The sequence below is a fragment of the Aythya marila genome, assembly GCF_965140915.1.
Source record: "Aythya marila genome assembly, chromosome: 14".
NCBI classification, from domain to species: Eukaryota; Metazoa; Chordata; class Aves; order Anseriformes; family Anatidae; genus Aythya; species Aythya marila.
Window position 1 is genome coordinate 1590542 of NC_139055.1, and position 12991 is coordinate 1603532.

A 12991-nucleotide genomic window follows, 5' to 3' on the forward strand; every position below is an offset into this window, starting at 1 on the left:
GAATTGATCTGATCAGTCTTCACTGATCAGTGAGAACTGGTAGCTTACAAAAGCTTGTTTTCAACAAAAAAAGTCATCAGAAATTTATCAACAGCGCCAGGATTCAGCCATGTCACAGTATAGGAGCCTGCATCTATGCGTCAGTCTGGGGCATTTGAAAACAGGAACACACATATACACACACCCGTTTTGAATAAATAATTACTTATTCTGGTGACATAACACAAACTAATTTCTAGCATTGAATAACTGAGAAGATCTTATAAGGTATGAACATTTTGTTGCATAAATTGCAATATGAGTTCTCAGTTAGGAATAGAGTCTGCTTTCAAGAATATCCCACCTACATCTAAAGAAAGTTACTGTTGTGCTTCAGCATTGTACTGCAATATTTGCTTCATAAAGAGATACTGGAAAATGTTCAGTCATATATTGCCAGAAAGAAAATGTATTAGTCTTCATTATAATAACATACCACAACATAAAGTAGACAAGCTGTAGCAATTGCTCCCCTATTATCCTTGGGATATTGCATTTTATTCCTATTCTAAAGTATAACCTACATGTATTAATATAAAACACATATATAGAACATTATTCCCTCCTCTTTATACCTCAGTAAAAGCAGAAAAGTAAAGGAAGAAGAAAACTAAACAAGCATGGTTCAGTGCATAAAAATGAATTACATAAACCTGTGAATTTGGAGCACTGGTATAGCAGAAGGAAAAGCCAAGTCATCATGCTGGAGGTCAGAACCAAACACACTGTGTTCCAGAAACAGAGCTGGTGTACCAACTAAAAATTAGTTGGCATCAAATGGCCCTAGATTTCAGATGTGCTGTTTTTGATGGTCGAAATATACCTTAAATATACATATATACATTTTTATAAAATGTATAGGAGGAGAGGGAGGGAGAGGTAGTGGAGGTACAGGCACTTAGTAATATTTTTGCAAGGTAATGTCTTAACTTCAAAGAATAAAAGTCTTAAAATTTCACAATAAATATGGGAATTCCCCTCTATTCTAAACATCAAAACAAACACAAATGTCTTTTAGGAAGACGGACACACAGAAGGCTGTGAAGAAGTGGAAGAAATGAAATATCTAGTAAAGGATGATTTTACTTTGGTAAGATCATAGCGTCCTATTAAATTCATAGAACGGGATTGGTAGAATCATAATTTAAGTATAGAGATGAAGCAGGAGCCAACTCATTTGAGAAACCTGGCACAAGACACTAATTACAATAGGGTAAAAGAATAATGAAACAAAACCTCACAGTGACTGTGCTGACTATGCTCTGTACACCATTACACAGACAAAAGATGGGTGCATAGAATATTTAAAATACTTGCATATAGATACATTTTACAAAGTGTAAAAATATAGGTTTGTCAGTCACCCTGAACATGAGGCTTAAAAAATACATTGTGTAAATTTCTACAAGCATAGACAAATTTACAACTAAAACCTAGAAGAGACAATTAGTGCATTTTCTTAACATACACAAATATTATTATTTTGTACAGCTTCTATCATCCCATTGTTTACAGACATTTACACTTGGCAAACTTTCTGATTCTATCCCAATGCAGAAATGGAGGCAACAGAAAATGGATGGCTACTAACATTCTATCCTGATCCAAGAAGAGATCTCTTTTCCTCACCAGTAAAATTTCAGCTTCTCAGTTTTCCTCCTTTATTTCACACAATATACAGGAAGCAACAAATAATTTTAAGGCAATTTTTCCTCATACCATAATAAAAAAAATGTTAATTTTTAGTATAAGTTAAATTTTTACCATATTCATGAATATTTTTATCCTGAGTTCATGAGTTACCTGTGTGTGGTAGTTGTCCAGAAACACATTTGCTGCTGGAAACATGTATACAATGGGAAATTTAAACCCAAATTTACATCGATAGAATTGTTACAGACAGCCAAGTTGCCAGTTAATGGCCAATGATCCATGGAAAGTTACTGTGCAGGAAAGCATTAAATCTGAAAACTGGCAATACTACTTATATCATCTTATTTCTATTCATCTTATATACATGCACACACATATGTGCATGTTATATGCATAAAGAAGAATAAAGGCAAAGAATATCTAGGCAAAAAAAGAAATAAGCCTCCTGAATGTGCACAATGACAACGGGAATCTAATGCCAAGCATGGAGACAGATACCATTTAAGAGGATACTCCAAACTGACAATAACGTTTAAAATACAGCTTTTTTTTTTTTTTTTTTTTCCTTCTACATTACAGACAACAAGGCTGATTCACAGTATAGCCTGACAATGTGTACCAGCACTTTTATTAACAGGGATATAATGCAGCTACTGAAACACTTTGCAAGTAATAAAATCAGAACAGTTAGGCGAAGAAAAATAAGTAAGTATAAGGAACATTTTGTGTTTTATAAATATGACATACAGCAGCAGGGAGTTGAATAAGCTATTTATTTCTACTCATTAGTAATGAATGGAGAACGCATCTGCGATTTGGCTTAAGTCCCTTCTCATTGCTTTCCTGGTTATTTCTAACTCGCATAAATAAACGCTTTACTGCACTTCCCAGTATTTTTAACGCCAGCTAATTTTCTTTGAAAATGCTTGAAGCTGAAGATTTTGCCTGAATGCTATATTTAATGTGTATGTTTAAAATAAAAAAAAAAAAAGTCTGTTAAAAAGTCTGTTGATGACATATTTAAAAGTGCTGCTTAGGTAAATTATGAAAAATATACATCCGCACTGCAAAACGTATCTTAATATATTAAAAGTTACATACTCAAGAAGAAAGGAGTAAATGTTAAGTCTACTCAAATGAAGTTAGACTCAAGTGAATGAACTTAGACTCAAATGAAGATGAAGTTACCAATGAAGGACACAGTTGAAGAAACACGGTGTGTTTCACTATTCAAACGATATGGAAAACAAGCCAAAATGGAATCACTTCAAGCTAAAGCAGCTTCAGTGAATTTACTTCAAAAGCAATGGCTTTCCCTGAGAGCTGTTCACTGAAAATCCTTTCAATCCTTATTTTCTTCAAAAACAACCATTGCAACACATTCCATCCATAACTACCTATCTCATGTATCAAGAAAATTACCACAGAAAGTCTGTTTTATTAACATTGGAGACACTACTAAGTGACATCCATGAAAGCAGAATAAACTGTTGAAAAAATTGGGTTTTAGGAATGGATAATAAAAAAGAAATGCTAAAATAAATTGTCATGCCCTTTATAAAAAATGTATTTTTCACATTCTGTAAATATTCACTTCAAAAATGACAATGAATACTTCATTGACATCAAGATCCTTAAACAAAGTTCAAGTAGAACTCTCTTGATCCATTAAATCCCACTTCCCAAAGTTGCTCCAAAGCCATGAAACACTTCTCATCATTTATGTCTGCTAAAATTTCATGGTTGATTTTTCTTGATGGGAATTGTATGATCTGAAGTCTACAGTATTTCCAAAAGGAAAAAGATCCCAATACCTAAACTCACCATTTATTCTGCAGCAACTATCCCCAAGTTATTTATCATCAATTCTCATTTCTCAAGTGAACAAATAAACAAAGATGTGCTGTTTACCTTCTGCAACACAGTTCTTAGAAAAACACAGTATTATTGAATCAAACAAGAGACTTGTGTAGGAAAGCCAAACAGATGTAGAAGAGATGTGGAGTACAAATGTAGTAGAGCTTGAGCACTAGACATAAAACTTCTTTCCACTGGTTTTATGAAATTTGCAGTAAGGGACTGCTTATCATTTCAGTGACAAGACCATGAATATTTGTCTCCGTAGCACTACTGACAGTAGCCAACATTGACATTGTTTCTCCACAGTGATTTATACACTGCACTGTGATGCAGTATCATTGTATTTTGTGCACTCCAATGAAATTAAGCAGTTATGGCTAATGTGTTCCCTGTCAGCTCAATTAGTTTAGCAAGACACTAAGACACTTGATTTTCATTTCTGACAGTCACCCAGACTGAACAATGATACTGCACTTTTACTGATCAAGCAATCTGCACATTGTTCCACTCAAAAAGCATATGCCATGAGTCTTAGCTTTCTAATTTGCTGTTTGGTGATAATTAGATGAAGATTGATAAAAGTGAACGTGGACTGAAGGCTGTAATCTAACTCTGCTATTTGCTCTAGAATCACACATTTGATATCTTCTGATTTTTCTCTTTTGTCCTCTCTTTGCAGGATTTTCAGTTGAACAATTCAAATGCGAAGTAAGATGAATAGTCTAAACTGTACTCACTTGAAATAAAAGTTACGGAAACTGTATTTTTTTTCCCTCAAGACAGAAAATTAAGTGGTATTATTATTTATTTGGGTTTCTGAAGTACAATAAGCTATTTTAAGCTACAAGAAATATCCAATATGTTTATTTACAATTGTATTTGAAATATTTCTTTACTTGTATATTTCTGTTATTCTTCGAGAGAGAATAATTCTGAGTTCCTATGTAATTGCACAATGCTATAGATCTTAAGCAAGGTAAATACCTAAAACAGCAACCATTCATATTGCTATCAGTTCCAGGTTTCCCTTACTGTAGGTTAATAGCAGCATTTCAAAAGAGTAAAAATATTATTAAAAATTATAAAGAATAAGGAAAAAATACATCTGCTTAAATAGAGTGGAAATAAACTGGTGATTAAGCAGACCACTAGAGATGTAATTAGACAGTTTGATTAGTGTAAATAGTGAATGAAGCTATTGTTTTGAAGAGACTGCTACCAGAAAATTGTATTACTTAGTGATAGTTTTAAATAATCTTAAAATAAAAGTTTAAGATATTTTTTCCAGGATAAGAATGCAGTAATTGATAGTGAGATTGCATCTGGGTAAAACATGGGAATTTTGAGTTTAGATGCAGAGCTGAACTAGCATGACATTTGGGCAACTGTTCCTTTTCCTGGTGCTTTACAGTTTCTTGAAATACTAGCATATATGCGAATCCTTAGAAACATATTTATAAAGTAAAAGAATTGCCAAGTCAATGCTGCTCCATATCATTGTAAATAATGTCTGAACAACTTAAAACATTAATGAAATGAGTGGCTCTTCATTTAAAGCATGTGATACTCATTTTTATGATAAGTATTTGCATTATTTTTCAAGGAAAATATCAAACAATATATTCCCAGAAAACAACATATGCACACATACATATATGCATCTTTTAAATATAGCCCTGCTGATGAAGAATGTTTCTATCAAAGATCACTCCAAGGCAAGGAGACCCCAATGACAAAAGAGCCATTACTATGCCTGTTGTGACAGCTAGCTCCACCTGCCTGTTCACATCTAAAAGGCTGCACAACTATCCCTAAATTCCCAACTGTAGGCTTTGGTCCAATAGAAACTGAGTTTTAATGAGAATAAAACAGTTTGAGGTGCACTCAGCATTTTACTACCAGAACAGGTTATTTACATCCTTCATAGTTTGCCAAAAGACAAGGATAGAGAAACTGGCTGCCCGTTACAAAACCTGGTAAAGACACAAACAATTACACTCCTCCCCTCTAACATGCAACCTGCTGACATTTTAAGGAGTCCTGCATCACCTTGCTTAACCTTACAGGGTGTTCCTTTGCTCTGAACTACTGACAATCATCAACAACTCAAGACATTTCAGCTTCAAGAGTGAAGGTCTGAAGTGCTATAAGCAGAGCATTGTCAGTATTGTCTAAGCTTGCAAATTTTACTTTACAGGTAATTCCCTAGATTGCAAACTAAACCAGAAAAAAATCCCTCCCCCCCCCCCCCAAATAAATAAATAAATAAATAATTCTCAAAGCAGTCACTTCTGCTGCTTCAGCATTGCTGAAATGGAAGTATATTCATGCTACGAAGATACAGTGGATCTCTGAGGAGACGAGGAATTCTAAATGCTTACAATACCCCTGAAAAAAGCAATTGCAACACTCCAATTGACATCACATCAGTGATGACACAGTCCTCCCTTCAAAACTGTTCATTTTCCTTAACATTTTCAAGTCATTTTTCTATTCTGCTGTTCTGTTAAATATAAATGGTAATACCCTATGTCAAACTACTTCATATTCCCTCTGTATCATGGAATAACAAAATGCTTTGGTTTGCTTTCAGATACATTTTCTGGCCTTCAGGATTTTTTTTTCTCCTGTGAATTCTTGCACAGGTGAGAATACTATTAGTTTTTGCTTTGCTTGTGACATTGTATCTGCACAAATTAAAAAAATAAAATATTAACATATGTGACAATGCACTTTTGATCTAGAGAGGACCAAAGACATCTCCTCTGATAACCTTGCTATAAGCATAACCATTCTTAAACTGCTTGAAAATAAATAAAGAAATAAGTAATGGTGGGCTAATTACGAATGTTAATCAATACTAAGGCACTATCTTGAGCCTTACACAAGTGTTACATACCAACTGCATGTTACTGAAAAAGATGTAAGGAAAGCTGAAAAGCCCAGATTAAAGTATTCAGTCATAAAAATTTTAGGGTGCATCAGCATGAAATTACTAATTGATCTGAGCAACCCTATAATTTATTTATTTTTTTTCCAAAATTTAACTGAAATTGCAGTCAATAGTTTTGATTACAGTACCCTGTTATGCCACTATTGGAAACACGGACAAAAAACAAAACTGCTCTTCCAAATGTTGCCGTAAACATAGAATCACACAGAATCACAGAATTTCTAGGTTGGAAGAGACCTCAAGATCATCGAGTCCAACCTCTACCTAACACTAACAATCCCCACTAAACCATATCCCTAAGCTCTACGTCTAAACGTCTTTTGAAGACTTCCAGGGATGGTGACTTCACCACTTCCCTGGGCAGCCTGTTCCAGTGTCCAACAACCCTTTCGGTAAAGAAGTTCTTCCTAACATCTAACCTAAAACTCCCCTGGTGCAACTTAAGCCCATTCCCCCTCATCCTGTCACCAGGCACGTGGGAGAACAGACCAACCCCCACCTCGCTACAGCCTCCTTTAAGGTACCTGTAGAGAGCGATAAGGTCGCCCCTGAGCCTCCTTTTCTCCAGGCTGAACAAGCCCAGCTCCCTCAGCCGCTCCTTGTAGGACTTGTTCTCCAGACTCCTCACCAGCTTCGTCGCCCTTCTCTGGACCCGCTCAAGCACCTCCATGTCCTTCTTGTAGTGAGGGGCCCAAAACTGAACACAGTACTTGAGGTGCGGCCTCACCAGAGCTGAGTACAGGGGGACGATCACCTCCCTAGCCCTGCTGGTCACACTGTTCCTGATACAAGCCAGGATGCCGTTGGCCTTCTTGGCCACCTGAGCACACTGCTGGCTCATATTCAGCCGACTATCCACCATCATTCCCAGGTCCTTCTCTGCCTGGCAGCTTTCCAACCACTCCTCTCCCAGTCTGTAGCTCTGCTTGGGGTTATTGTGCCCCAGGTGCAGGACCCGGCACTTGGCCTTGTTGAACTTCATGCAGTTGACCTCAGCCCATCAGTGCAGCCTATTCAGATCCTCCTGCAGAGCCTTCCTACCCTCGAGCAGATCGACACGCGCGCACAGCTTGGTGTCATCTGCAAACTTACTGAGGGTGCACTCAATGCCCTCATGCAGATCATTGATGAAGATATTAAAGAGGACTGGCCCCAGCACCGAGCCCTGGGGAACGCCACTAGTGACTGGCCTCCAACTGGACTTGGCTCCATTCACCATGACTCTTTGGGCCCGGCTATCCAGCCAGTTACGAACCCAACGAAACGTGCGCCAGTCCAAGCCAAGAGCAGCCAGTTTCTTGAGGAGAATGCTGTGGGAGACGGTGTCAAAAGCCTTGCTGAAGTCAAGGTAGACCACATCCACAGCCTTTCCCTCATCCACCAAGCGCGTCACTTTGTCATAGAAGGAGATCAGGTTCGTCAAGCAGGATCTGCCTTTCATAAACGCATGCTGACTGGGCCTGATCGCCTGCTTGCCCTGCAAGTGCTGCATGATGACTGTCAAGAGGATCTGCTCCATGAGCTTCCCTGGCACTGAGGTCAAACTGACAGGCCTGTAGTTTCCCGGGTCTGCCCTCCGGCCCTTCTTGTAGATGGGCGTCACGTTTGCTAGCCGCCAGTCAAGCATAAAGGCATCATAAGGTCAAGCATCAGGCATCATAAACATGATGCCTGATAACTCAGATAACTCATTAATTCATGAGATAATCACTGAATTCAGTGCTTGTTTTGACACTGAATGCTGCCCCATCTCTTTGAACTTGGAATAACCTTTAGCAAGATTCAGTTAGTTACAGTTCATTTTTATCAAAGCAGTTACAATTATCTTACATCTGAAAAATTTTAAACAAAATCATTTACACTGAAGATTACATTCCATAAAAATTAAAACTTTAAAGTAAATTTTAAGATCACCTCTCAAAGTAGCATTTAATCCTATTAAATAACATACCCACGTGCAACATTGAAATAATAGAGACTGAGTGGGAATAGGAAAAGGAGTTGGAGGAAAAGTTTTTAGAAAAATCTCTCCAAGACTTATTTGTTTAAAAACGGTATGCATCACATTTTATTTACTAATGTATAACTGGAATAAAGTTGGACTAATTTATTACATTAGCCTCTAATGGTCTCCAAGAGCTTGCTTCACACAAATTTACAGGAGAAAAACACCTGGGATTGTGCATAACACATCCCAATTTATTTATTTGGCTCTGTTTTAATTCTAAATGAACCCAGAGTCCTTCTTCTTCTATTTCTGTGTGACAAAATATGTACATGGAGTTTTCAGGTTGGAAGTGTCAACAAAGTTCAGGTGAGTGATTATACTATTTTTTCGTTGTCATTTTAGTCTTGCAAAGAAAAGAATTAATCTGTAAGGATTAGCATTTTAAAATAAAAAATTCAACTACTAAATTCTACTACCAATCACATTAGATGTTCATGCTGTTTTTCTTGGCCTTGTGTTTTTCAGTGTAAATAAAAATAATAATAATTAAAAAAATAGTAGAAAACCTGGATACCCACCTTGCTCTTATCACATGAACCCACTTTGGGAGCACAGACGAAAATAGTTCCAGGCAACGGTAATCTGCTCATTTTTTTTAAAGCCATTCCCCACTCACATAGAAAGCACCAGCAGCAATTGATTTCTGTTAAACACTTTCACAGATCCTGCTACTCTTCATCTCTCTGGCCTGCTGATTCCAAGTTCTCTAAAATGGTTCATTAATCTGGTAGTGACAAACTGATGTCTCTAAGGCAGCAATGTACTCAGGAGAGTACAAATCTCCCACAGATATGTTGTTATAAGCATTTATATATCATGGTCTAATACGCTGGAGGCTACACAATGCACTTCAGACTAATGTGTTTCCTTCCTGTTTACATATAAATCTTGTGGGAATAGACCAAACACCCTGATTCAGCTGCCCTCCTCCTCTTTGAATCCTTTAACCTTACATACAGATTTCATGGGGTTGAACAGTGAAGAGTGTGAGGATGAAAAAAACAAACAAAAACAAAAACAAATAGTGCCATGTCATCTACATGTAGGCCTTTTCAGTATTTTAAATGCTCTCCCCATTACCCAGGATGTGACACGCTGCTTCTCAAAAATGTCAGGCACTGCAGAGAACTGGCATCACTGAAATAAAAGGACAATTTTAAATAAGTACATATCATCTCTTTCATAGTGATGACAAGCCTGTGGAAACTGATAGGAAGTCCAATTTGCATGACAGCTGAACACTTAAGCAAAGAGAATACCCTTCATAGAGACACTTCCAAGAAAATCAGTGATGTATTCAGATGAAAAAGAAATTAATATTATGTTCTACACTGAAAAGTTTGGGGAAAAATAATCTGGAAAAACATTGCATCTTTAATAGTCATTGCACCTGCATTAATTATACTTTAAATTGTTTATGGTTCAGCAATACCAAAGCCTATTGGAACAACCCACAGGGAAGAATTTCCATTTTGAGTGCCTCTATTACAAAGGTCTATTTTCCCTGACAGATACAAAAAACTTCTTAGTAAAGAACAGCTGCAATGCCCACAAAAAAAATCAAAATCCCAAAGCCACCTAATTTTCATAACCAATCTGCATATTTAAGCTACAAGAAACCAACACAAAATTAACACAGGAAGGATTTGCAGGGAAAGTACTATGCCATTATTTTCACAATTAGTGTGGTCACAGTCAACACAAACAACATTTTAATAACAACGAAATTTAAATTTGCATTTAGAAAGAAATTTCTTATGCTTCAAAACAAACAAAAACAAACAGGACAGTCACTCTAATATCACAATGACTGCAGTTTAATTTGTTTGCTTTATAATCTCTGTTGTCTAATATTTAGAGCCACTACACACTACAGCTTCTACCTATTGTGTTTAGTGTATTTTTATTCCAAAATGTGTGTGCAGACGTGTGTTATTTGCTTCGTAATTCCCACAGTCATTCTCACAACTATTTGAGCCACTTAGAAATCAACAGAAGTTATTCACTGTTGAGTTTTAATGGCAACACCAGTTGTTCTCTGGATACCCAGTACCCTGAGCTGGTGGAAAGGAATGGTGGGCAGAATGTGGCCCTCACAATCCACAAGAAAATGGTTGGTGACCTGCTACAGCACTTAGATGTACACAAGTCGATGGGACCAGATGGGATCCACCCGAGGGTGCTGAGAAAAGTGGCAGAAGAAATGGCCAAGCTACTTTCCATCATTTATCAGCATTCCCCTATCAGCAGAGGTTCCAGTCGTCTGGCAGCTAGAAAATGTGATGCCCATCTACAAGAAGGGCCAGAAGGCAGACCTGGGAAACTATAGGCCTGTCATTTTGACCTCAGTGCCAGGGAAGCTCATGGAGCAGATTATCTTGAGTGTCATCATGCGGCACTTACAGGGCAAGCAGGAAATCAGGCCTAATCAGCATTGGTTTATGAAAGGCAGGTCCTGCTTGATGAACCTGATCTCCTTCTATGACAAAGTGATGCGCTTGGTGGATGAGGGAAAGGCTGTGGATGTGGTCTAGCTTGACCAGGGGAGGTTTAGCTTGGATATTAGGAAGAACTTCTTTACCGAAAGGGTTGTTAGGCATTGGAATAGGCTGCCTAGGGAAGTGATTGAGTCATCATCCCTGGAGGTCTTTAAAAGACGTTTAGATGTAGAGCTTAGTGATATGGTTTAGTGGGGGACTTGTTAGTGTTAGGTCAGAGGTTGGACTCAGTGATCTTGGAGGTCTCTTCCAACCTAGATGATTCTGTGATTCTGTGAAGAACAGTTGAAGGACAGCAGCAAAGATCAGAAAGAATATAGCAGAGATGCCTTTTATCGTTTGTATTTCAGTGACCAAATGGAAGTAACAAAAACAGCACTTCTTCCAAGCTCAGGATCAGTGCATCCCTAAGAGTAGGAAATCAGGGAAGGAGGGCAGGAAACCTCCGTGGATGCGCAAGAAGCTCATCAACAAGATCAAAAGGAAGTGGACGCCTATGGAAATGTGGAAAAAGGGCCTGTCCTCTTGGGAGGAGTACAGAAGTGTTGTCAGGGCCTGCAGGGACACAACAAGTAAGGCTAAAGAGATGAAGGATAATAGGAAGTGTTTTTTTTAAGTATGTAAACAGTAAAAGGAAGACTAAGGATAATGTGGATCCCCTGCTCCCACGAGGTGGGTGTCCTGGTAGACGCCAAGAAGGTGGAGATACTGAATGCTTTCTTTGCTTCAGTCTTTGCTTCAGGGACTCCCCCCCCGGGACTCCTCAACCCTGGAGGGAGAAGAAAGGGTCTGGGAAATGGAGGGCTCCCCACTGATTGATGGGGGAGTAGTTCGGGAGTGTCTAAGTGGGATCAGTGCATACAAATCCATGGGCCCTGACGGGATGCATTCACTTGTGCTAAGAGAGTTTGCAGAAGTGATCACTGAACCGCTCTCTATCATTTTTGAAAGGTCCTGGAGAACAGGAGAGGTGCCTAAATACTGGAGAATAGCCAATGTCAATCCAGTCTTCAAGAAGGGCAAGGAGGAGGATCCAGGAAACTACAGGCCAATCAGTCTCACCTCTGGCCCTGGAAAGGTGTTGGAACAGCTTGTTCTGGATGCTATCTCCAAGCAATTGGAAGAGAAGAAGGTTATGAGGAGTAGTCAGCATGGAGTCACCAAGGGGAAGTCACGCTCAACCAACCTCGTTGCCTTCTATGATGGCATCACCAGCTGGGTAGATGGGGGGAGAGCAGTGGACATCATCTACCTTGACTTTAGCAAGGCTTTTGATACTGTCTCCCACGACATCCTGCTAGCAAAGCTGAGAAAGTGTGGGATAGAGACAGTAAGGTGGGCTGAGAACTGGCTGACTGGCCGAGCTCAGAGGGTGGTGATCGGCAGTGGAGAGTCCGGCTGGAGACCTGTGACTAGCGGTATTCCCCAGGGGTCAGTGCTGGTCTTGTTCAACATTTTCATCGATGACCTTGATGAGGGAATAGTGTCAAATAAGCCGATGACGCAAAGCTGGAAGTAGTGGCTGACACGCCAGAAGGCTGTGTTGCCATTCAGCGAGACCTGTACAGGATGGAGAGATGGGCAGGATGAAACAAAATGAGGTTTAATAAGAGCAAGTGTAGAGTCCTGCACCTGGGAAGGAACAACCACATGTATCAGTACAGGCTGGCGGATGACCTGCTGGAGAGGAGCTCTGAGGAGAAGGAGCTGGGGGTCCTGGTGGACGACAGCTTGACCATGAGCCAGCAGTGTGCCCTGGTGGCCAAGAGGGCCAATGGGATCCTGGCATGCATTAAAAGGAGCGTGGCCAGCAGGTCAGGGGAGGTGATCCTCCCCCTCTACTCTGCCCTGGTCAGGCCTCACCTGGAGTACTGTGTCCAGTTCTGGGCTCCCCGGTACAAAAAAGACAGGGATCTCCTGGAAGAATTCCAGTGGAGGGCCACAAAGACAATACGGGGCCTGGTGCATCTTCCCTATGAG

The 12991-nt window shown here is 39.2% G+C and overlaps 1 protein-coding gene across 1 annotated transcript in view; it reads right to left on the reverse strand.

Moving 5' to 3' along the window:
- Positions 1 to 12991, reverse strand: part of GABRB2 (gamma-aminobutyric acid type A receptor subunit beta2) — a 162029-nt gene that overhangs the window by 101731 nt on the left and 47307 nt on the right. The window lies entirely within an intron of this gene.